General features: G+C 35.1%; 1 protein-coding gene and 1 pseudogene across 1 annotated transcript in view; one reads left to right on the plus strand and one right to left on the minus strand.

Annotated features, from left to right (window-relative positions):
- The window catches only part of ZFPM2 (zinc finger protein, FOG family member 2), a 420,267-nt gene that overhangs the window by 30,427 nt on the left and 365,106 nt on the right, over positions 1-24,734 (minus strand). The window lies entirely within an intron of this gene.
- Positions 1-24,734, plus strand: part of LOC102893841 — a 47,732-nt pseudogene that overhangs the window by 19,928 nt on the left and 3,070 nt on the right.

Here is a 24,734-nt window from a genome sequence, read left to right on the forward strand (position 1 = left end):
ATGGGAGGGGAAGTGGAGGGGGGTGAGAGAGAGAGAGAGAGAGAGAGAGAGAGAGAGAGAGAGAGAGAGAGAGAGAGACTTCTGATTACAAAGCATATTTGATTTTATATAGTCCCTTATAGCGACTCTGAAATTATTAAATGAGAACTGTAGCCAGCAATGCATAAAAAATAATTCATTCATTGTTGTAAACTACAAAAATATTGCTTTTATGTAAAGAGAAAGGGATTTTGCAAAAATTTTGGAAAGAAATTGGCACCTTTGAGTGATTTGGGAAATTCGATCATTTAATAAAATAGCAACAGAAGCTTAACTGTTGCAAGTTTAAGATATCAAGAAGCATTTGAACAGCAAGCCCCTCTTAGTCTCTCATCTGGCAGCCAAAAAAATTTTTGATATTCCCTGATTGTCTGTTTTTCCCCAGTGAAAGTTATTACATTCCTTTTTCCATTTTTTAATCAAAATCATTTCTAACTTATTTCAGTCTGTCACAATAATATTTTCATATGAAGAGTGTTGTAACCTAATTCCTTCATTTGAATAATACATTCGTTTTTAATTACTGCAACTTGATCTCAGATTATTCAAATAACTGTTTCATTTTTTATGCTTACCCTGACCCCAGTGTATTTATAGGCTTTTATCCTTACCTGATACCAGTGTAATGTAATTATAGATTGTATTTTAATCATCTACTATATTCTAGTGAGTTTGTTTAAATCACTCCAATCCTGAGCCTTTTATTTCTATGCCTTTTAAAATTCTACAATGGCATTCTCTTTGCATAAAAGCAATATTTTTGTAGTTTACAACAATGAATATTTTGCATTCATTGCTAGCTACGGTTCTCACTTAATAATTTTAAAGTCACTATACAGGACAGTATGTAAAATTAAACTATGCTATAAACAGAAGAAGTACATTATACATCATGTGAAATCTTTATACCTGTTTGTTTTCCAGACGGCCCCATCCTGTTCCCACTACTTTAAAACCACAGATATGCATTATGCTCATGATCATGGTATCTGTGTCTGATTATTCAAATCCCTGTTGTAACAACGCAGGCCAAGTTTCATTCATAGTGGAACAGGATTCTCTGGTATGAATTATTATTAGCATTTTTATATTAATCATTTCATAATTGCCTGATTATTTCCTAAACTATCACCCCATCAGGAAAATTCATTATTTCCAAGCTGCTTTAGGCAGGTAGTTGAGCTCTTGTCATGATGGCTGATTTCAGCAACACCTTTAATAATAAACCAGGAATTTGGTCTGACAAAATGGCTGACGGTTGTCTATCTATAAAAACCTAGTGTTCATCTTATGATCAGAATTTTAGGCCTGAAAAATGGATTTTCCTGAGTGAGTACGATTATCTTCTCAAAATCATGGAGTCTTATTAGATTCCTTATTGTCTTCATTCTTCATAGAAAATCAATCAGTAAGTCTCACTAATTCTGCATCCAAAGTATCTTTCAAATCTCCTTCCCCCTTTCTCTTCCAGTGATACTCAGTTCAGAACCCATCAAATCTATCTCATGATGGTTAATCCCCCTACCTCCTGTTTTATACTCTTCCAGTCTGTATTCTAGACTTTTGCAAGGATGCATGGCTAAAACACAAATCTGATCCTGTTCCTACCCTTAACTGAAATCTCTGAATGGCTCTTCATTGCCTATAGGGGGGAACTCAAGCTACTTATCCTGACATCCTAGAAGTAAAGCTTCACCCTGGATATCACCTTTGATTAGGAGGAATCAAGCTGATCTCAACAGACAACATTTAATTGTATGTACAAGTAAAATTTGGAGAGGAAATGCAGATGAGTGAGACGTTATAAACCTTCTGAGATTAACAGTTAACAAAAAAACAGGACTGTTCATAAGTCAATGCTGGCTGTGACTACATATCAAATCTTTGGAGTTTCTATCTATGGATTAGATTCCTCTTTTACCTTCCATGTTCTACACTTTATCTTTAATCCCTTCTTTTAGTCAAAATAGATAAAACTATGGAGATAAATGTGTTAAAGATAAATACAACACATGTAATAGAATATGATTTTAAACTACTGACTCTTTCACATTCAGTGCAACACTGAGATTTTTGGCTAAGTTTTTAATTATTGTTGAATAAATTGCACGAGACCCGTTGAAAATTAATTTCCAAAAATGCCAGTGATAAATTATTAAAGTGTAAATAAGAGGATAAAAATATTTGCCAAAAATATCAGGAACATGAGGCCACGCTGTATGCCTTTTGCTCCTATTATGAATTTTGTCTGCTGAATAAAGGACACATTAACTTATTTAACTGGTTAGTTGTTACAAATAACTCAGAGAACCTCGAAAATACGTTACCATTACAAAATATCTGTGAATGCAAAAAAAAAAGAAAAGAAAAGAAATAATGGTGTGAAATAAGGATTTGGGAACAAACTGTCTGATAACTCAAAAATGAATTATGCTGCTTTTTCCAGCCTCCATGGAGAAAGACATGATTCCCTTCGGGATTTCTTCTACCATTTGGTGCAACATTCACTTGGCTATAATCATACAAGCTTCATTAGAGAAGTAAAATGCAATTGTCTCCATGAGATCAAAGGACAATCTATTAAATAAAGCAACTGGAACTCTAGAATGAAATCATATGAAAAGTTAGAATTTTACGGTGAATCAAAATGTAAATCATACTGGCAAACTGTGGCTAAATGCAGAACTGAAGATTAGCTTTATTAAGGGGAAATTGACAGTGGCCTGAATGATCTGAAAAAATATGAAGATATATGAATTCTAAACAACCAGTTTTATGTGCTAGATTAAATTTAGCATTGCTACTATTTTAGTAAATTTAAAGGCATTGCTGGTTAATTCCAAGAGTAATGAGAAATATAGAACCAAAAAATAATAAGTATTGTGATTTTTATAACACGGTCTGTATTCAGTGATTCAGGGACCTAGAAATGATGGTTTATATTAAAACAAAACAAAACAAAACAAAAGCCTGCAACCATTACATCAGCTGTGTTCAGAAGGAAAATAAGTAACACTGTATACTGACCACTTACTTGCTCCTGAAATCTGTAAGAATGTTGCTCTTAAACAGAGAACTTAGTACTAACTGTTGAAAATCAAAGGTCTTTATGAATTCTGAAAGCTGGAGCCTGTGCTTCCCTGAAGGAAAGGAAAAAAAAAGACAGGTAAATCAAACTTCTCTGCACATTAGGGGTTCTGAATTTGAATTCTTTTAAAATGCTTACTGAACACTCGGTGTTTTTCTTCTAAATGGAAATGTCAGATTTTAAAACACCTTACTGTGTATTCCAATGCATTACATCACTTAAGTCATTTACAAAATTGTATAAAATTACCCTGAAATCGCATCAAGTATAGCAATGTACCATGAAACTAAAAGAAAAAAAAATCATAAAAAAACATTTTTCATTTTGCAAGGAATATATAATAGAGTCAAGAGTCTAAAAATGAAACAGTTACTCCCTTTCACGTTCTTGAGCACAACCTAACTTATTACAATAACATTCTTTGAATCTGTGGAAAACCATGACATTTTTTTCCCCCAAAAGAAAACAGTTTTAAAAAAAACCCATTGGCTCAATGAACCATTAAAAAAAGTAATAATTAAGGATAATAAAACAGAAATATCTATTAATCTTTTAATCATAATAGAAGAAAATAATCTGTGAAAATCCTAAATGGATTTTGTAAAACATTGTTTCTAAAAATTAACTTTTGTTATAATTTGATTTTGATTATTTTCTAATTAATATGCATACATATACACTGTATTTTCTAAGTTTTTAAATATTTTCACAAAATCTATACTTCCTTCAAGATAAATAATTTTATAAGTGACCTAGCTTTATTATCAAAACCCTGAAATTTTAAAATTTACCTCAGGTAGCAGAAGGCAATGAAATGTACTTCTGTTTATTCCTAGCGTTTCATGCTATTAGTTCTAGAAGATTAAAAGAAATCCTAGATACCTACCAATTAAATTTAAAAGGACTCAAAAGAAGAAAACAAGAGGAAAATATGGTCCATAAAATATCCTACTCAGGTAGTTGTATCATCCCATTTTCTGGCCCTGAAAGTAATTTACTTACTGTTTAGCTCCTGCTCAGTTCAGTTTCTGCATTAACAGCAACTTCTCATGAGCACTGCTCACTGGCTGCTGGGCAAGTTGGCTGTACTTGCTCTCAGGACCTTTGTGATCCCTCTCTTAGATATGAAGACCAATTCCAAATCCTTAGTAAATCACCAAGTCTGCTTACTGGTTTTACTCCATTTGCTAGGTAACCAAAAATGATCAATATGATATAGTGCAAAAAATCTGGTGTTCTAAAATTGGGAATATTTGGGTGAGAAACTCGGCTATGAATATTTAGCATCTGTGTGACCTTGGTCAATTTAACTAATCCTTCTGAGACACAATTTCCTCACCTGCAAAATGGGGATTATCCTGTCTACTATCAGATGATTGCTGTGACTGTTACATAATATCACTTTATATGAAGAACACAGCGCAGAGATGAGCAGGGAATAGGTACTTCAAAAATGTTTGCTCCTCTCTCTTCTCATAGTTATTTTACCTGGAATGGCAAAGGCTAGTCCTTGGAAGCTTCAAGTAGGGCAGATTGTAAAATGTCAACGGCTCAAGGTACTGTCCTAGAAAGCACTGGCCTCGGAAAGCACATTTTGTTTGCTACTCTGTCGCTGGTCCTCATTGCCTTTTGGGAAGTGATTTATATCAATGATTTCAGACTGTTATTCCCGGAGAATAGTGACTCCGTTTAGCTTTCAGATCTCTACTGTTGGCTGCATTTTTTAACTAAATATGCACTTGCAAATATTCTAGGAATCCAAAAAACAGGTATTGCCTGCAAAACACCCAAACTCTTGGGATTTGCCTATATTTTAATTCCACAGAGAGCCCTAAATTTTTGAGATTTTGTTTTGTTTTGCTTCTTAGATCACAAATTAAGTTTTTAAGCTGGATAGAGCAAATGATACTGTGAAAAAGGAGAAATAAAATCATCGTGACTGATATCTTTTTATTCTTTCTCTAGTATGTATTTTCTATAAATATGTATATTTTTTAGATACAATTCATAATTACCTTGAGGAATTTGAATATAAATTTTTATAAATCTAGTTTAATAGATAAATGAATATGACAAATACTATTCATAATAATAAAGATCTTCTAAATTTTAACAATGTAGCTAGATTAAAAACACTGACCTAACATAAAAGATTCTATCATGTGTTATCAGTATTGTACCACTGAACCTGGATTTATTTATAATCAAAATATGGTTAAACATTTAATTTAAAAGATTCTAAAGTAATTGTGAGAGGGTGTGTGTGTGTGTGTGTGTGTGTGTGTGTGTGTGTATGAGTGTAACATAGTTTGGGGCATATATTTAAAAAATAAAAACTATAAATGTGCAAAAATATTTATATGAACAACAGTCCTGGATGGGAACTCCATTTCTAATAGTCAGACTTGATGCACACACTGGTCCCTTGGCAGGCCCAGCTCGGTGCCATCTGTTATGTTGGCCTTGTGCCCACTCATAAGGAGTTATGCCAGTTTAACATGATATAGGTGACACCAAAATGAAGGTTTGAGAGGATAGATAGCAGAGTGAGCTATGACCCCTCCTGTAATCAGGACCCTTGGTGGCTGTCTTTATTGGAAAGCAGAATTTGTGTTAACTCTGTGGAGCCAGTCTTACCAAAAACTCCATTACAAAAAAAAAAAAAAAATCAGTGTGCTGTCTGTCACTCAATCAGAGTACTAACAATTTTATTGAAGTATGAAAAGTTAAATATTTCATTTTAAGACCTTGCACCATCTTGGAACTAATATTATTAGACACATATTCTTGAATAGGTCATGAACACATATGGCAGTATAATTGATTTTCAAAGGGACTTTTGAAAGGCCATGCATTAACACATAAAATTCATATGTTTTATGGGAAGGAGCAGCACTCAAAGAATCCACTACTTACATTTTCGTACAAAGAGTTTCTGAAATGTTTCTCCTATACTATATTCATCGATTTCATTGCATTTATTTGCTTCAGTCCTTATACTAATGAATTGAGTTTCCACTTTATTGCTGGGGATCAAATAATAAAATTTACATTTTTGGTATCACTTTTTTTTTTAGTCAAACTCCCTATAACATTTTACGAAAGGTTCATACTGTTAAAGTCTGTAAAGAATCTTGCATTCCATTGCCCTGTACGTTTCTGAATTAAATATATTATTTAGAGGAGAAGTAATATACAAAGGTTTGTAAGGGAATTCAGAGAAATAGATATTTTTATACAAATCAATGGGTCAAGTTATCTTGAGTCCAAAGAGGCATTAGCAATGCATAAGTGGAAATGCTCAGTCCTGCATTCTTGGAGCATCATGGAATTTTCCTGAACCCCTTTATGGCTAAATGCATGGTTTGTATACTTATAAAATGAGCAGTAACTTAGAAAAGTGGGAAAAAATAATTTCCAGGCACAATCTAACTGATTTACTCTATTCCTGAAATAGTAATTTATAAGCCAGTATTATCTGGTTAGATTAGGTAGCAAAAAAATAAGGTGGCAAGTAAGAGATCATTTTCATCATTAATTTATTCAGCTTTTTACTCAGCCTCTATTCATGGACCACACACTGTGATCAAGGCAATGTGGAGCACGGTGGCTGACAGAATACATGGACTGCTCCCTGCAAGTGCTCAGCCTGTACTCACAAAAGAAGGGTGGCAGTATTCTCTCCTGTCCCATGATACTCGACTCTTAGGCAAGCCTTAGATCCCACTGCACCGATATACTGAGATGCCAGTGGATACTTGCATACAAAATGTTCATGACATTCATAGAAGTATGTCCTTGAAGACTTACCTCATCTTTAAAAGACCTCTGTCATAGTGGCAGGTGAAACTGAGATAATATGGCATAACAGTACATTTTAAAAGGTTGTCAAGATGACAAATTGTGTTGTGTCTCCTACTATAATTTGGTCATTTTTAAGCTATGTTACTTGGGGTAATTGTTTATTCTCTCTGAGCCTCAGGTCATTTTTCTGTAAAATGGGATAACAGCTCCTACTTCCTGGGACTATTCCGGGGATCGTATGGTTATACAGACATCACTCGTTACAGGAGTTTAGAGGAGTAGAAAATCATTATGCCAACAGTAGTTGGGGAAGCCTTAGGAAAAGAGATGGGATTTGAGTTGACTCATGAAGAATGTATGAGGCTAATATTGTGGAGAGCAGTCTTGCCCTGGTAAAAGAATCCAAGTCGGCTAGTCTAACTTCAGCCATGACGGCAAAGTTGAGAACTGGATTCTGATACAGCCTGTGCTACTGTGTGTGTGTGGGAAATCCATCTAAATTTTCTGGGCCTCACTTTCTTCACCTTTAAAATTAAAAGGCTGGTACTTTGGTTCCTTTCAACTGGTTCAAAGACAAATTGACAGATGGAGTAAAGTGAGGATGCCAATAAATGCTGCTATCATGAGACAACTCCAGGTGACTTTTTAGAGCTAGCAAATGAAATGAAATGGTTTTCTGTGAGCCTAAACTTACTCATCGTTCGTTATGTGTGAAATGGTGCTACATAAAGCTAAGAATCCAGTTAAATATCTTATGAACTTGCTAATCTCTAACCAGGTCCTATGAAATGGCATATTAAAGATATCTTTGGAAGGAAATGTCGTGATCCAAATAAAGTAATGCTTGTTAACACAGAGCAGGAAGGCCTTTACTTTCAAGCATGAGTTTCCTATAATGATTGTGGGGGCAGCTGTGGATGTCTTCCAAAAATGAATGATCCATTTATATTGTAATAAGCCAACAACCTGAGGCATACTCTCTGTATGAGTCTTCAGAATTAAAAATGCTTTCTGTAACAGCTCTCATATTTGGTAGGTTAGAATAACTAAGGACATTGCACATTGAAACTGGTCTCCTTTATTAAAAGTCTAGTTAAGGTTTTTGATCAATATGTTACTAAAATTTCACGAGTCTCCTAAAAAATAAAGCAAGGAGTTTTTGTTGTTGTTAAAATAGTATGAACAACTGAATTAGTAAACCGAAAAGCATAATGTCTCTTGAAATGTCTAGAATACTATTGTTATGTTACTATTAATAATTATAAATTTTAGAGCCCTGGGTTCACCTATATCTAAACTAAAATTAGCTTGAATTCTGACATAACTATGGATAATAGGTATAATTTAGCCTAGCTGTTATATAAAGTAACTGTTATTGTTATGCAGAGTAAATAGTGTGTGTGTGTGTGTGTGTGTGTGTGTATGTGTGTGTGTGTGTGTGAGTTTCCACTGCTGAGTATTATTTCCAATAGGTAAGATTCCCAAAATTTTCAGAACTGCATTGAGCATCATGATATTGTCCCCTTCGAACAACGCCATAGTTCATAAATGTTCCCACTTGAGCCAGTGAAAAATATTGGTGATTTTTGCCACTGAAGAATATGTCTTGGGTCTTCATTTAGGAAACAGTGTTAAAGGCATGGATTATCTCCTACTATTATTATTAAGCATTTGCCAGTGTCACAGGTTATCATGGGTCTTGTTCATGACTGTACCGTGTAAGTGTTAGGAAACTCTCCAAGGTGCCTTCCATCAGACCATCCCTGATTGCGGGCATTCCAGCTCTAGCGTTTCACTTGGGTATGATGACAAAAACCCTGGGAAAGGCTACTAAGATTCTACTGCTCAGTGAATACTTGAATAAAGGGGGAGTGGACAGGGTGAGAGATTCCAGGCAGACAAGCAGTTCTATGAAGTTATGTTTTGCAGAAGAAATGGCACAGCCTCAGAGCACCAGAAGCCCAGAGGAGGAGGAGAAACAGAGGAAAGAACAGAATAACAAGGAAAGAGCTCACCACATAGGTTAGCTGAGGTGATTGCTCTGCTCATGCGCCCTATACCTCTCCCAGACTGGTAGCAGGTCACTGCAGCCTCTGTGTGTGTGTGTTTGCGTGTGTGTGTGTGTGTGTTCAAGAATATGTGGAATTTGGCTAAGTCACAAAAGGACATCAACAGATTCACTAACCATTACCGTGAAAGTTGTCACTTCAAAGTATTTATCAATGTATTTTGAAATATAGTCATAAACCATATTTCAAATATATTGACTATGGCTTTTGGCTTAGAGTATGGTGAAAAAAAAGATTTTACCATGTGTTTAGATTTTCATTTTTAATTACACAGGTGACTACTTAAACATTCCCATTAATATAGAAAATTAAAGTCTTTATTTAGTATGTTGAAATTAATAATTGTTTTTATAATTTTATAAACAAACTTAAAGAGTACTTAATAATATATTTTAAAGCAAAGCATATGCATTTTGCTCACTAGAGTGATGTCTTCAACTTATGAGTCCAGTCTAATATGCAATGAGGGGCTGCTATAAATTTGGAGATAAAATGCCTTTAGACGTCACTCTAACAAGACTTGCATGCTATTAGTATTCTCTCAGGGATCAATTTTAAAAGTTGTAACATAATAAAAATGGTTGGACTATATTTCCCCACAGCTTTCATTTTATTATGTTGCGTGAAATATGCCTTTATTGGCTATAGCATTACTGGAAGTAAAATATACTGGGTACTGAAAAATTCTGTCACTTTGTATTAGCTGTAAATTATCGACTAGTATAAACCCTAATTTCATTTGTCACATTCTGTTGCATTGCTGCTCTTCCCTGTTCCCATTCTGTCATTCTGGCAGGCCCGCGCTGCCCCAGGTATCACGGCATCGCCATCTGCACCCGACATCTGTCTCTCTATTGATCACACGGGTTTAGCACTTGATCAAACAGAGCACAACAGAATACATCTCTTTTTGCAATACTGCCAATGCCAACTGCTGCATGAAATCTACTACAAAAGCCTCTTTTACCTAGTTGAAAAACTGCATTTGTGTGGCTTGGCTTTGCTATGAAACTCAGCACTTTTTCCCTTCCAGTCTTCCATTACACAGGAATTATATTAAAATAAATCTAGTTTTCATTTACATGAGAATTAATCAGACTCAATGTGACCAATGGCACTGATGATAATGAGAGTCATAGAAGACGATGTATGCTTTTCAGGCCTACCCATAGGAAAGCCATCGTTCCTACTTTGTTAGTCTGTTTAGGGGCATTTGTCAGGATGCAGGAAACCTTTCCTTGGCCAGCAGAGGTTTACATTCTTTCTCCAGCTGCTTTGCTGTTGTGTAACAGGAACTTTGAAGCCATCCAAGCCAGGAGACAAGTGTGCCATGTCGGTGTACAGCGTTCAAGTGTTTTAGAGCCGCCCATGTTCTGCTTCGTATAGGCAGCCCCTGAGAAGTCTACGAAGCAATCCCCGACTTTTGCTTAGCTTCAGGGACAAACAGCATATTTTCAAAAGGGCTACAGGTTTTTTACCTATGTGACTCTTACTCACCTTAAGGTACAGCCACATGCGCAGCCATGAAAACCAATGCCAAGATGTTGCAATAAACAGCCAGCGCAACAGAGAGATAAGGCCACAGGGAGATATTCAAGGAGAGTAAAAGCCAGAACAGCGGCATTTTTAGTTCCCGGAAACACAATAGTAGGATTAAGGTATGCAGTTATTTTTGTTCTCATATTTTCACATTTTCCACAGTGAGACAAATTGTTTCCAGGGAGAATATCTTATACTCGCCATGTAAACAAATAAATAAGAATGCCCTTAAAACTTTAAGACAGATAGCCATATCATGTTTAAAACCTATTCAATATCTCACTAGCTGGAGATTGCATATTTTATTTATAACCTTACAAATTACTTTGGGGGAAGGGGGTAGAGAAAAAGCCTTCAACATTAAAAATGGTCGAATTTTTAAAACTTATTTTTTTATTTTAACTGATTCGTGGAGGTTATAAAATTAGCAACCCTTGTTTTTAAAGGCAGTATTAGTTACATCAATAAGACAAGTGGATTCTAGCATGTATTATTCATAAGATGTTTTGTAGCCAAATACATTAGAGTATATAGTTGTACGAACAAATTAATATTTTAGAGCTAATTGAAATTGTTCTTCCTATAAAGATTAAGCCTCTTTTACCCAACACATTTCCTTCATTAAAATAACACTTTTAATGCCTTGTCTAAATGATGTCTGACATTAATACAAAGCTATATTAAAGCACTCAAATGACCAGTTCTTTTGTAATGTATTCTATATGATCAGACATTGGGTCAGAGTTGGGCCATGTGTATGAAGTAGTATCAAGTGGAAGCTAATTAAAATATATTCTCTATAGAACTTTACAGAAAAAAGAGACCAATAATCATCAGAAGGTATTCTGAAAATGGCATTTCTGAAAGGCTTGCAGCATCCTTTAATTTCCTTGCATTAGGGTAATTTTTGACATAAAGGTTTTATTGTAGACTCAAAACTTCAGTTGGAAAATAATTTTTTACTGTCAATAAAATCATTATGAAGTCTCAAGATTTTTATTCTCATATATATTTTTTTCCTAGAAAATCAAGTTTCATTTTCAAGACAACAAAGGTTTCAGTATTTTGCCACATTTTCATTCAACTAAATATCTTCCTGAAAATAGTTAGCCTTTCCAGTTTCTTCTGAGACTGCTGCTCCAATTATTAAAACAACAGCAACACACACACAGGCATATGCACGTGTGCATGCTTGCGCGTGTGGACACACACACACACACACACACACACACACACACACACTGAATTTCTCCTGACCAGCACAAAGTGCAGGAAAGCGGACACACTGAAGGTCTGTATCAATAGCAGACTTGTTCACTCATTACAAAAATCCTCCTAACAATAGCTACTCAGATCTCCTAAGGCTAGGGCCAATTTTGCGACGGTTATATTTGGGTTTATAATTCATGTCTTCATTTGGCTCTCTGGTATCCCTCAGACACATCTGTGTTAAAAAGGGGTGGGGAAGGGGGATATCGCATCCTTTATCTCCATGGATAGGAAAAGTAAGTCACTGCCACTCTTCTCTTACAATTCAGATTTCTTACATTCTTTTTGAAAAATTAGATTCAGTTGAGAAGGGCAGGTCACATAACAAGAAATTTAGGTACAGTACTCATTTCTAGAGATCAGGAGTCCTAGACAAAGACTTTACCCCTGATGTCTTTTATTCGGAGAATTTTCATTGATGTCACTTCATTTCACACCTTTTGTCTCCACATGGTGTAACAGAACGTGGAAGCTTGAACTTAGTACTTCCTGCTGTCTAGAGTAAAGCATATATTTATGAATGGGTAATTCTACTTCTGATGCTACATATTTTCAAGACAGCAGACCTAAGAAATTCTTTATAAAGCCAGTTGAATATTTGCTCATAAATTAAATAATTCAATTATCATTTAATTTAAGCCTTTTGTTGATAGAAATAAAGCAACCACATATTTCATTGTTCACAAATGTAATTTTACCTGACTCCCATTCTAGCTTTTGGACTTAAAGGAAATTAAGTTGATGCTAAAGTAACAACCCCCATCTACCTCACTGGAAAAAAAGTAAATTTCATTTTGCCTATTCCTACAGCACTGATGGGAAACTCAATTTTACTATGAAAACTACATTTATTATTATAATTAGTAACAGAGAAAAATAGTAAGCAGTGACTACTTGCATGTAATATTTAGTAAGCATGAATTAAAAATCTAAACAGAAGTACAGTATTCTTAAAATATATAACAGCATGGTAGAAATGCTAACAATGTTACAAGACCCATACTGAGCATAAACATTTGCTGAAACATCTGTATAAAACTTAATCCTCACTTAAAGAATGACACACTTAACTAGTAGCAATTATTTGGTATGAATAGTATTAAAGTATTTTAATACTATCATTAAATATGGAAATGAAAGTACTGTTTTTATATCCATATTTAATTTTTGTCACCATTTTGTGGTGGGAAAGATGCACTGGTATATTATTATATCATATAGCAATAAATATATAGTTAACAAGAAAAATTTATTATTTTTACCAGAGTGTCTTCAAACTTAAAGGCAGATTCATTAGATTGTCAAGTATACTTTAGTTAAATGTACTTTGAAATTACTGATTATTTAATGGATTTAGGCTCAATCATTTGCATTTTAAAACTTCAAGCTTCTTTTTCTTAAGTTTGTTTTTCTCTGGTAATAGTTGTTTCCAGCATAATTCAGACTTCCAGTAGTAATCCCAATTCCAAAAGGAATTAAGAGACATTTATGGTAAAAACGAAGATTTTTCCGAGAATGGGTTCAATGATCACATTTGGGGTGGAGAGACCAGGCTCGCATGAACTCCTGGAGCGTTCGAAGGGGCTGTGCGTGAGCGGGTGCCCTGTACAAAGTTTATGGCGTGGTTCCTACTGTCTGTAACCTCCAAGTGTTAAAAGCCGGACTTTCATGCCACGAAACCCATCATTAGAATTTAAACCACTGATCTCTAGAACCTAGGATTTAAATTCCTAGCATATCATTATGTAACACAAAAAGTCACTTGTCATGGTGGAGACTGCAGTTAATTCCAGGCATCTCACAGCCCTTTGTTTGGTTTGCTAATGAGGAGCGCTGAGGGAGGAGTACGCTCCTCTTGCGGTGACCCTCGCCTCTTAGGTTGGTCCTGCTCAGGTGTGTCGGAGATGGTTCCAACACACTCAGACATCAGATGGCTTCTGAAAGCCCTACGTGCTTGCATTATGCACTTAGAAAAGACTTCTGAGCTTTGCGCCCCCACCACCCCACGCCCCAGCCCCCTCAACCTCCCAATTTTAGCATGAGAAAATTCTATGCCAGTGGTTTGAAAAACCTGGATAAACTTTTAGGGTGTCCTGATGAAATTCTAAAACTATTTACACTTTACAGTTTAGATTTCTCTATGTATTTAGGGAAAAAAAAAGGTTTCCTGCCTTTAACGCCTATAAAGAGGCAGAAAATTATTTAGACAATCAGATAGAGGGTTTATGACTGCCACCATACCGATGGAGAGGCAAGAGCTGGAAGCTCATATGATGTTGCATGTTTCTGAAATCACTCTTAAAAGTTATTTTTCAAAGTGGTTAATTATTAAAATAGAACGAGAGTTATTTACTTATTCTATATAGTTATGTTAAATCATAAACTAAGCACTATTTAAAATGTTCTACGTGACAAGGAAGGAGAAAATATGTACATAGGTTTTAAAATATGCGTGTAGTCATCACAAACAACCAACTGTTTCCTGTTTGTGACAATGGAGTAAATAATCCATTGATCTGGCAGCAGGGCACCTGCTTCGCAACCGACTCCATATCAGTAGTCCCTGAACCCTCATTATTTTTCCTCAATTAAAGTTCATAGTCTCGGAAAGTCTGTGCTGAGCAGATGTACAACTGTTCTTGACGACGGAACACAGAAGAATCACAAATTTAGAAAACTACTGCCATTTCATAAACCCCAGGATCACATCATTTGTTGTGGGTAAGAAACATTACAAACAATATGTCTCTTTTATAGGCTGCTAAGCCGGCACATTACAGAAAAGAATATTAAAGTTCAAAAACTGTCACATGAGCAGTATGTTATGAATACAGTAATGCAGTTTTTTATGGTTCAAATAATGGTTACAGAAATGAAAAAAAATAAAATCTTCAATGAGTTATAATGTAAAAATTGTGACTCAGAATTAGACAAAATTGGAAATATGAGCAAACCCAAGCACAAAGTAATGATCTGTAGCGAACTACAAAATGTAACAACGAATGAATTTCAGAAATATGAATTCAACTAATGCTAGTTTTATTTTCATATTCTGCATCATCCTGAAATCTATGAGCAATGATCAGCAAGGCAAACCATTTAAATAAAAAAAAATGCAGCAAGAATCTAGTTTTGAATATAACTTGAAGACACTGAGCTGCAAGAACTTTTTTTTTAAATCTACCTAAAGTCAAACACCACAGCATCATCCATTTAAAAAGCTATATAAATATAGCCTCCATCACTCATAAATCTCTTTTTGTGCTTAAGAAAATGAGGAAGAGAAGTAAGCAGTCAGGGAGATGTTCATTTCCATTTTATTTTTAGAATGTTATCTCCATAAGACATTGAAATACATATTTTTCAGTAAATAAGATGAATTTCCTATAAACCATTTTCCAGTCCTTCTCTTTCTCAGCACAATTCTGACTCCACAGTATGTGCTCTACAGACTGTAGCAGATTGCAAGTCTTGAGGTCAGAGTATATGCTTGAAGCATCAATGGCTACACCTGTCATTTTCATTTTCCCGGGAAGAATGTGTTATTGTTTAATGCTGTAACATGCATTCATTACAATCTGACTTCCAATTTTGCCACTGCCATGAGATGACTCAAACTACCCATTAACAGAAATATTTTAATAATATGTTAATCGGTTACAATTATTTTTATTTAATTATTTGAGACATAATTTCTTCCTGGCTATGCAGACTCTTAAAGTCTATTTTGGTTTTCTTGTGTAATAACACAATTCAGAAAGGTGGAAATAAATCAAATTTGTACTTTTGAGCACTAGTAAAAAGGTAGAGTCTGTATGGTATGATTATAGTAGGGAAACATTTTCCTTCTTCGCTTTTGCCTATTTGCCCCTGATCGACATAGAGAATACTTCGAAGAAATTACCAAATCTGACTGGAAAATCTACCTTGCATTCACTTAAAAGTCTGTAGACTTAACCAATAATTCAGTTATTACATAGCCTGATGGGAATACACTCTCCCTCAGACAAAGGCTAGAGTTAAAATCTTATGGGTGGTTGAAGCTCTCCTTAATAGCTTTATTCCAAGGTAAGCTTGTATTTATAAAAATCCTTTTTGTATGTTTCTCCCCCAAAATGGATTTCTTACATTTACATTTATTTTTTTCCTTATATTTAATTTAAAATGTCACTGTTGCTTCTAAGACAGATTTCACCAGTTTCCCTCTTGGCAAAATTGGTTGTGCTCTGCCAGTGTTGTTCTGAAACAAACTCTGAGCACTACTCTTGCTTATTTCAGATGTAAGAGAACAAAAGGTGGTAACCAAAGATCCATTGTCAACATAGACACATATGGTGAATGGAGTAAAATTCCTAATCTCTCAAGCACCGCAATAAAATCGTGACGGAAGTGACTTCCTAACACTTATATGCATTGATTTTATAATTTCCTCAAAGATGTTACTATACTAATCTAATTTCATTTTCCTTGAATTATATTGATTTAAAGATCACAATTTTATGTACTTTTTAAATAAAATTTAAAAACAGACTTTTAGTATACAGTAGCTTGTAAGGTACTTTTTTTCAAATAATTAATTTAATAAGGCAATTTCATTTCAGATAAAATACACGTACAGTGAACTAAAACCATACTCTCTGCAGTCTGTACAGAGACAAGTACAGATGCTACCGAGACAGATCTCTGCTCGTGCTGGAACCGATTAGCTCTTTGATGGTAGGTAAATTACACAATCTGAGATGCAGTTTTTACATCCGCAAGATGTGGACCATTCAGACTACAGGTTTTTTTAAATAAAATTTTTAATTAGATGATATATGAAATCTCATCACACAGTAGGCAGTCAATAAATATTAGTTCATTTTTTTCTTTGTTGTGCCCTTGGCAAAGCATTACCAAATACAAATTTCTCGTTGTTTTCTGTCATTGACACTCATCGACGTGGCCAAGGAGAAATCTTGCATACTCTTAGCTCCATATTTTTCTCCTTAAAATATTTATTATGCTCAAATTCTTAATTCTTCTGAAACTGGAATCGTTTCCAGCCTGATAAAATATTAAAGATAATAGAATAGCATTTTCCTGGATAGCTAAATTCCTCTCTGCCTCCCTTTCTTTTGGCACAGGATAGAGGATTGCTTTTTTTTTTTTTTTTTATGGTGACATTTGTTAATGAAATCCAGTAAATTTCAGGTGTACAATTCAACAATAAGGAATACATATATTGCATCGTGTGTTCACTGCCCATTGTTAGATTTCTTTCTGTCCTATATATATTGCATCGTGTGTCCACTGCCCATTGTTAGATTTCTTTCTGTCACCGCTCTTAAAGAGTTCACAGTGCTCGAGAGAAAAACACAACCATGACCAGGATGTACCATAGTGTTCTGCATGGTGTGCAGGGGGTTCTCAAAGTTTCTTCGGGATTCTTAAAGGAAAACAGTCTAAGGTGGACTGGAGCCTGCAAAGTAAGCGAATTTTTGAGAAACATTCTTCTCATTTTGCCCTTAAATACATGTTTGATAAAAGAAAAGAATTTACTAGACTTAACTAGAATTTACTAGTCTAAAGAATTCTCTTTCTGTTCTCATGGCACACCAGGGAGGTTTGTTTGTTTGTTTGTTTAAAATATCATGTTCCTAGAATGCTCTAGAGACTAATAATTGTACCTCCTATACATTACACAGATATATGCAGGCTACTTGGTGAGTTTTTAAAAATATTTCTACATTTAAAAATTTTTAGTAAACAAAGGCATTTTAAATGTGTTCTTTCAAAATCTCAAAATATGTTCCTCCAGTTTGCACTTCTGTTTTCCTTTCTGTAATTTTATTTTGTTCCTTCTTCATATCACCATTGAAACTAATGTATGAAAAGGGGACCAAAGGAAAATGAATTGATAGAGAGTGTTACTGACGCCTCAGCAATGTCTCCAGCTGTCTGAATAAAGCCACTAAGTCCAGTTAGTATCGGCACTTTAACTTACGTCTATACTGTGACTCTTATTTTTCCAAGTGAATTAAATGGCAAGAAAATATAAGGTTCACTCTTTTAAACATTGTTTCTTCAGATGGTGAAGTTTTTGGTGCCTTTGAGAACTGAGTTAATTATTCCTAAAGGCAAAATCGGCAGCCATGTCAATGCATCATCATATTATATCAACTTGAGTGCAAAGTGATCATATGACAATGTAGAGAAATTGGTACTATTAGCTTAGTACTTCAAACCATCAAGAACTTTAAAATTGCATTAAAAATAAAAAACCTAAATCATTTTTTGAGATTTTAATTGAAAAACCCTATCAATTAGTGTGAACTAAACAGCCCACTGCCAGGAAAAAAAAGCAACCAGTTATTTTCCTTTAAAAAAAAGAATTTCCTCAGTTTTATGCTAGCTTAAAAAAAAATGTTTTACACTACATAGGGCTCCTAGTTTTAGATACAGAGAATGCAAACATATAAGTGATTCTGTTATGCTTAAAAAACCAAGATTGCACACTGAAGGATGCATTGGCATTGTAAACCTTAGCCTAATATTTAATTAACAGATCCAATACGTATTCTCTTTTTGATTTTAAAATTATTGTGTTTGGTCTAGAGCCTTCCTTTACAATGACCAAGATTTTTTCTAACTGATCACTGCCTATTTATATGATGATAAAAAGAATTACTAGAAAAAAATTTAGATAAACTGACTAAGCATAATATATACTGTCTTAATAATGAAAGCCTCTGTCCCTTCAGACTTTTATCACTGATGTCTTATGGCCTCTACCTTCACAATCTCAATAGATTCAGATTAAATAATAGGAGATCATTTAGGGAGAGTTTTATTTAAGATTAATGAGAGCAACATTTAAGCACAAAGATAACGTGTTATTAATTATGGTAAACAATGAAAAAAAATAAAACCACCGTTCCTCTATAAAGAGATATAAATGCCTATGTACCAAACTCTCCATACATTGAAGTAAACTAAGCAAGTTGATTGGCACTCAAAGTTGACAACTGCTAAAGGAGTTTAATCTCAAAAAATTAAGACATATCACATACGTATGCGTACATGAATTGGTTCCACTTTGAAAATGCCATTTGCTACTATGCAATCTTGTGAGAACGCATCTTGTGAGAGGTTTAAGAATTTCTTCAGAATCACTTCCTTTTCACCAGTGTTACCACACTAGTATATTTAACAGAGACATTTACATGCTTTGCATTTTAAGTGCCTTGGAAATCCAAGCACAGAGCCTGCATATTTCTGCTGCACCATCAGATGTAATGAGTTATGGTACTATCGGCATGTTGATAAGCTATAGCCCAAAGAAGAACAAGAAGGAAGTATAAAAAATATGGCCAGAGGATGGGATAAAATTATCAGCTAGTGTGTTTTCCTGTTTGGTTTTAATCTACATTTAATTAAATTCTTATCTTCTGTGTACTTATGGTCGCATTTGAATGGCGAGGCTGCATTCATTATGAATGGTAAAACTTAACTCAGAGAACATTACATGTGGCTTCTTTAAAAGAGGGAAGAAGAAAAATGCTTTCTTTATTCTTTACACTCAGGTCTTATAAAAGGGGACCAAACTCTCTCTTAGGTCAAGTGCAGTAGCACTTAACCTTTGGGTTAACTGATTTGGAAAGTTGGACTGAAATCACTTTTTATGCTATTTTTTTTTATTTTTACAATTTGGAAATATTATTATCAAACTCTGAGCCTAAACAGAGCTGGCAAGAGAATCAGTGAAGTGCATTAAGGAAATGCCTTCTTCATTCTTAAAAAAGAGATGATAACAAGAAGTTTTTATTAGTACTGAAAAATGTGTGCATTAGTCTGCATCCTTAATTATTAAAACCATTACATTTCCTTGTCTTTATATGCTGAAATAAGAAAATAATGCCTTAATTGCTATTTAAAGTTTTTTTTTTCCTCTGTCACAGTACCTTTGAGTTCATTCAAGCATCCATATATTTCAGAGAAAAATAACAAAATGTTTTGAACATAGTATTATTTTACACAATTATTAGTTTTATAACATTTTTAGTTCTAGTCCAGGAATGGTAAGGCAAATTGAAAATTTCTTTCAGGTGATATTTTATACCTGCAATAACAAGCATGGTTCTCTTGGATCAACCGACAGACTGTGTCAGCTTAACCAAGGGTAACAGAGGCAGTGTTTCTCATTTAGGTTTGAATGTTCATTGCTAAAGAACTGAGGTTTGGGATCAGATTTGCTATCCCAATGGATCAAAATTCACCAAAAACAAGAACGACAAAAAAGCCTTCACTCTTTATAGTTATACGAGATACACACACACACACACGAATATGTATTCTCTTAATGTGTATATATGTACTATACTTATATATGTATATAAACACATATACCAAGAGAATATATTCTGCCACATATTTTCAGAGCATTTCTTAAAAGCAATAACTTATGACTAGTAGCTGTATGCTAATAAAATAAAACAAGAACATTTAAAATGAGCAATTGTTGTTACCTTGACATTTTATACAATGGGGAATGCTAACCAGAAAGTGTTTAATGTTCCAATTGAAAGTTCAAACTTAAACAGTTAAAATTAAGTAATGGCAGTTACCAATGACATATTTTCCCCAAATATCCATAGCATAAATACATTGGGAATGCTATCATTCTACTATGACTCCGCTTTGTTTTGAAAAGAGCTGTAAAATTCACAACAATTGGGTCAAAAAGTTTTTATCCGACACACTAGAGACTCCAAAACTTTGCTGTGTGATGCAATGCAAAGACCTCCTTCTAATAAGCCACTGAGTAGTCATTTACCCAGAGACACCCAAGGGGACAAAGGATATTTTTAGTATATGACCCTTACATTTCCAAGGTTTCCTTTTAAAATAATCATTTTTATTTGGTTGGGTATTTATACAGTTCAATAGATGGAACTGTTATTCTCCTGTACATATTGGACATTAAAATCACACCTGGGATGAATAAAAAGCTGTTGATAATTCTACAACACTAAGCCTTTTTTTAAAAAAAAATCTTAATTCTCAGAAGCTAAGCAAACTAAAATATTCCTAATAGATGACAAATTCTGGATAATAAACATACCCTCCCTTGAAAGCTCAGCTCTCTGAAGTTATAGCTTAATAACCACATTTTACTATAATATGTAAAGATAAGTTAAAGATCACATTGGTTATTTGTTTTGTTTTAGTTAATCTTTTTTTTTCAAAGTACCTTCACATATGTATTTTCTTATTTAGTACAGTTAAAACATATGTGTTTGTTGTTTATTTCAGTTAACACGTGTGTGAGATGGTGTCCATGCACATAGACTAACAAGATGTTCTGTGTGATGCCTTCATCTGAAGAATCTGAAATGGTTAAGTCAGAAAACATTTATTAAACAACAGGATATTGACCTAATTTACTATTATGCAGTCACTCCGTGAGGTACTGGATTCCTCATTTACAGTCTCTATAAATGAGCACAATATAGAAAGCCAATACTATAATACAGTTGGTAAGGGTCATATGGTATAAGGACATAAAACACTAAGGTAGCTGAGATGGAGATGTGACATTTCGCTGATTATGAAAAGAAAAGCTAGAGCTTGCTTGGATAGAGAGTTCTGTGGATGCTTAAGATGTAACATATATATGACTTTTATTATTCTCAACATCGCTGAGATAATTGGGATTGACCATGCCAAGAATTGCCAAAGAGGAGGAGCAAACGATTCCTACGTGAAGTTGTGAGATGACAAGGATATAATTGTCTGTATATAATGATAGTGCTCAGGCTGCCTCCAAGTCATTTCTCTGTCTTATTCCTGCTACACCGGCCTTCTTTAAAATGTTCAAATGTGCAATTCACTCGCTGCCACAGGCCATTTACACATGCTGTCCTCTCTGGTTAGACTATGTCCCCTTACACCTACTCAATTATATTCATTCTTCAAATTCAGCTCAGGCAACTATTGCTTCTTCAAGAAAGCTTTCCTTGACCTTCCCCAACACACACACACACACACACACACACACACACACACACACACACACACACAGAAACTCACACACAGTCTGGATGTATTTACCTTTATATGCCATTAAAGACCTGTTCTTTCCTCCGATGGACTCGGTTTGTGAATGTATATCTGTTAGTAGCTGCCTTTATGACTAGAAAGTAACCTCTATGAGAACAGGGACTTAACCTATTTCGATGTACATCACATCCTTAGTGTTGAGGGGAAGTGCAACGCCAATGTGTTAAATGCATATACGACTATAGTTAAGAGACGTCCTGGCCATTTGAGGGCATAGGTGGGACCACAGTTCCTAGTGCTGGAAATAGGGTGAACAGGGGGAAGGAGTGTTGCTTGCCTAAAATTAGTAGAAGTACTCCAGCATACTTTGCATCCCATGGCTTAACTCTTAAGAGTAGATACTTCCACAGGGAGCATAAAAAGAACAGTGAAATGCCGGGAAAAAGAGAAAGTTCATGTTCCTCCATGTGCCCAATCCTAGCTCTGTAGGTGAGTCAGAAAAGAAAAAAAGTGAGGTAGCTATCAGGATATTATTTTCATAGTTTGTCTATTTGTATGTCTATTGCATGCATATTTATGACGACTTTTAAGGTTTGGGGTTCACTTAATTTGACTTAAAAGTGATGTTCTATGTTGAAGGGTAAAAAAGTCCATATGCTCTTTCAGTAATAATTCAAATACTTACTACTGTTATTTTTCACAGTTTGTCTTTGGGGGGAGAAAAGCACTTTGAACTAAAGAGAGAACGATAAAAAAAAATGTATTGTCCATATGAAGCTTGGGCTGATGGAAAAAAAAATATGTTCTTATGGATTGTGCGCATTAAAAATAAATGGTTGAAAGAGGGCGGTATAATGTTCATTCTTATTTTATGGTAGTTGCAAGACTAACTTAAAGCAAGAGCATTTGTTGTTGAGCCTCTGCTCCAATGAGCTGGTATATAAAGGACCAGAATGGAAGAGTCACATAGGGCCTGTTTCATTAAGAATTAGTTTACTATTTGGGTAAAAGGTGTCAAGAAGAAGCCAGAGATCTGAGTGTCTCAGATAAGACTATTTTTCCTTCCTTCCATATCGCCCTTAGGGGACTGAAGGGACCGGGATCCTGCATGCTCTTGGCCAGCCCCACACTCTTCCTCACTGACACCACGGAGCCTCATCACCATTCTCCGAGTTCTCATACAGTCATAACTAATCCTGTATGGTGATGGACGTTAACTTAGACTTATTGCGGTGGTCATTTTGCAATATGTACAAATATCAAATCATTATGTTGTACACATGAAATTAAGATAATGTTATGTGTCAATTATCTCTCAATTCAAAAACAAAGGTAAAAAAGAACTAATCTTATTGTCACTTTTATCTGTTTTTATCAGTTATTCCTAGAAGTGCAGGGCTCACATGGCCCTCATCCCCATAAAATAATCTCCATACAGCCTGACTGACATCTCTCTCATCTTCTACCAATTCTCAAAAATCCTTCCACTGGTACTCCAGTGACATTTCCAACAAATCCACTCTGCCTCTTTGCTCCTTCACTCTTGGGTGGCAGCTGATTTTACTCCCATGAACTGCATATCACTTGATCTGAGTGTGGTACCCATCACAGCACATTATTCTTCTCTACACGAAAAACATGTCTTGAATTTCATATTATCATACTACCACTGCTTGCCATGGTCATTTAGAGATTTCCACATCACTAGCCATCATTTCTTGAAAACTTAGCTCCTGGATCTTCTCATTTTCTCCTGATTTAATTCTTGGTGACTGCAATATCCATAATATCCAGGTAGATGATCATAGGAACTCTCGATTCTCTGACCTCCCCTAATCCAATGATCTTGCTCTCTACCTTATCTCTAATTACTCATTCTCTAGGCCTTTTCATTGCCAATAATTTTGACCTTCCCCTGTATAATTTCGACCTGCCCCTGTATAATTTCACATTTGCACATCCCATTCTCAAACCATCGCTCCTATTCTAATTCACTCTTTATAGAACTTTCATTCCAACACTTCACTAGGACCTAAAATTCGATATCGCCACCTTTTCCCCATTGTCTTTCATTCTTTCAAGTCCTTATTCTCCTGCTTACCCAGCTTAAACAGTGTGTCCTTCATTGTGAGCTCTTCCTTGCAAATATCCTCTACTCCCTCACTCTTTCTTGCTTCACTGGATTAGTCTGGCAAAACACCAACTATGTACAATCCAACTTTCCACCCACTCTGCATGCACACCTAGCAGTAGACTAGCCGAAGAAAAACACACGACAAATCCTAACTGTCTCATTTAAAATTCATGACCCGTAGCATTGGTTGGTAGTGTTTCAGAGCAATCATATTCCATTTCCCTAGTCCATTCACTTTCTAGCACCCATTTCCTACTCCTTCTCTTTCAACTTGGCTCCCTCTTCACTAGGAAAATTGTACTAATCAGACTTTGTTTCTACCTCCTCGTCAACTCCACCATGTGCGCCAGTGTCCTTCCTTATACTCTGCTCTCACAACTACTATTATGGACATGCAGAATATACCTTATTTAAGGCCACCCTCTAACTTGGGTGCTAGATGTTTTGCTATTTCCTGAAAACATCGTTTTTTTCAGTCTCAACTGCATCATTTCCACCAGCATGAAAATATACCATAACTTCTGCATCACAACAATAACAACAAGAAAAAATACTTCCCCCCACCCCCACCAGCTCTTATTTTTCTGCTCCCATTTAAAGCCAAACTCCCCGAAATAGGCATCTCTGCTTGCTATTTCTCAATAGGACTTGCCCATAGATGCTCACTCCCACTTCCACAGGAAACTGATCTTGTCAATACCACCAAAAATATTGCTAAGTCCAAGAGTCATTTCTTAGATCTTGTCTTACT

Source organism: Pteropus alecto, unplaced genomic scaffold (assembly GCF_000325575.1).
Source record: "Pteropus alecto unplaced genomic scaffold, ASM32557v1 scaffold164, whole genome shotgun sequence".
Classification (NCBI taxonomy): Eukaryota; Metazoa; Chordata; class Mammalia; order Chiroptera; family Pteropodidae; genus Pteropus; species Pteropus alecto.